This window comes from Moschus berezovskii, chromosome 11 (assembly GCF_049115385.1).
Source record: "Moschus berezovskii isolate FMDL1 chromosome 11, NW_MosBer_1.0, whole genome shotgun sequence".
NCBI lineage: Eukaryota > Metazoa > Chordata > Mammalia > Artiodactyla > Moschidae > Moschus > Moschus berezovskii.
This window is the reverse complement of record NC_142470.1, coordinates 69,421,371-69,423,513: the sequence shown is the minus strand read 5'-3', so window position 1 is coordinate 69,423,513 and position 2,143 is coordinate 69,421,371. Positions and strand designations below refer to the sequence as shown.

Here is a 2,143-nt window from a genome sequence, read left to right as displayed (position 1 = left end):
TGTTGCTTCCTGACCTGCATACAGGTTTCTCAAGAGGCAGGTCAGGTGGTCTGGGATTCCCATCTCTTTCAGAATGTTCCACAGTTTATTGTGATCCACACAGTCAAAGGCTTTGGCATAGTCAATGAAGCAGAAATAGATGTTTTTCTGGAACTCTCTTGCTTTCTCCATGATCCAGCGGATGTTGGCAATTTGCTCTCTGGTGCCTCTGCCTTTTCTAAAACCTGCTTGAACATCTGGGAGTTCACGGTTTACATACTGCTGAAGCCTGGCTTGGAGAATTTTGAGCATGACTTTACTAGCGTGTGAGATGAGTGCAATTGTGCGGTAGTTTGAGCATTCTTTGGCATTGCCTTTCTTTGGGATTGGAATGAAGACTGACCTTTTCCAGTCCTGTGGCCACTGCTGAGTTTTCCAAATCTGCTGGCATATTGAGTGCAGCACTTTCACAGCATCATCTTTCAAGATAGCCAATAATAATTCAAGTTAGCCAATGTTTATAGAGCACCTCTTCATTCAAGGGAGGAGCTAGACTTTACAGGGGAATGAGATGTTTACAAATTATAGAAAATATATTTGTAGGATACAGCTTGCTTCGACATATGTGCTGAAAAAAATATGTACTGAGTTTGGAGTAGATGAAAGCATCTTCCATTTCTTTTTGTCAGTATCAATTATTAGTTCAGTTCTCCACTTGTTATTTTCTTTGGGTCACAGAAAACTCGTGAAAGTTACTCAAGAACTATAAGGCTGGAGTGTTAGCACTTTTTCTGTGATTGTAACAAGGTTTGGTCCTGGGTGGAAGAGTGAGGTTCTGAAGTCTGTCTGGTTGTCTGCCATCACTTTTGCTTATCTTTCCTAGTGGCATCTCTTTTATTTCCTTTTCTCTATATTCAGGGGTCCAAATTCTTTAAAATGCTCCAAATTAGTGGTTCTTGACCCTGATTGCAATGAACATTGAAGAAATATTGATGTCTGAACCTCACGCTTAAACCAATGAAAAGCACTGCATTGATTGTGTTGAGTAGCTAGGGTTGAGACTACAAATAGCCAACTCTGTCGATAGGAAAAAAATCATTACATTAAAAGCATACCTTTTAGGTCATGACACGATTGCAGAAATATTACAGTGTAAAAGAGAATGTGGTTTTCAGTACTACATTGGCAGAGAACAAAAACTTTACCTGTAGTTTTTTGAGGACCATTTGCATTGTGAAAGAGTTCTTGTTAAACCAACATATTGCAAATACTGTATTTTTTTTTTTTGTCCTCTGAGGCATTTTATTTGTATTGCATCCCTAGAAAAAGAATCCAAGTGCTTTCCCTATTGTGTTTTGTCTTACTTCTTTATGGTCCATATGCCAGCTCAGGTTTTCAGTACAATGAAGCCAAACTGATGGGATGGGAGCAGATTATTCTGCCATTTTTCTATATCTTTGAGTCTCACATCAAATCTGAGGCTGATCACTCCACACTTATTTATTCTGCCTGTATGTTACAACAATTTTCCCAACCCTGTGGTCATTGATGATTTAAAATTCACCAATGTTACCATGCTTCATCCTCACAATGAGAAACCTGATGATGACTTTGGAGCACAGCCTTATAAGCCCCTGGAGTTTGCCTCTTTTTTCAGCATTGTCGATACTCTTGAGAGCATCAGCCAGGACATTCATGCACACCATTATGGCAGCATGGAAAGATGGCAGAAAGAGGCAAATACTGTATTTTAAATGATAAACTTTCAAATTTGATTCTAGGCTAGGGAAGGGTTTCTCAATCTTGGCACTATTGACATTTTGGACTGGACAGTTCTTTGCTGTGGGGATTGTTCTGTGCATCGTAGAGTGTTTAGTAGGATCTGGTCTCTATTCACTAGATGCCAAGAGTAATCTTCCTTTTATTTGTGACCCCAAAATGTCTCCAGACATTGGCAAGTTGAGAACCATTAGGCTAGTGAAGTCGATATTTTGGTAGTAGCAGCTTGTCTCAGTGCTCAGTTGCACAGAACAGACCCCGCTTTAGCTGGCTTAAGCTGAAATGTATTAATGACAGGGTATCCAATGGTCTACAGAACTGGTCTGTGGGTAGAAGAAATAGAATCTAGGCTGGTGAGCTTCCAGAGACAAATCCTGAGGCCACT

At 40.0% G+C, this 2,143-nt stretch overlaps 1 pseudogene; it reads right to left on the bottom strand.

Moving 5' to 3' along the window:
* Positions 1 to 1,298: 1,298 nt before the first annotated feature.
* Positions 1,299 to 1,841, bottom strand: LOC148776184 (small ribosomal subunit protein uS8 pseudogene; annotated as a pseudogene).
* Between the last annotated feature and the right edge of the window lie 302 nt (positions 1,842 to 2,143).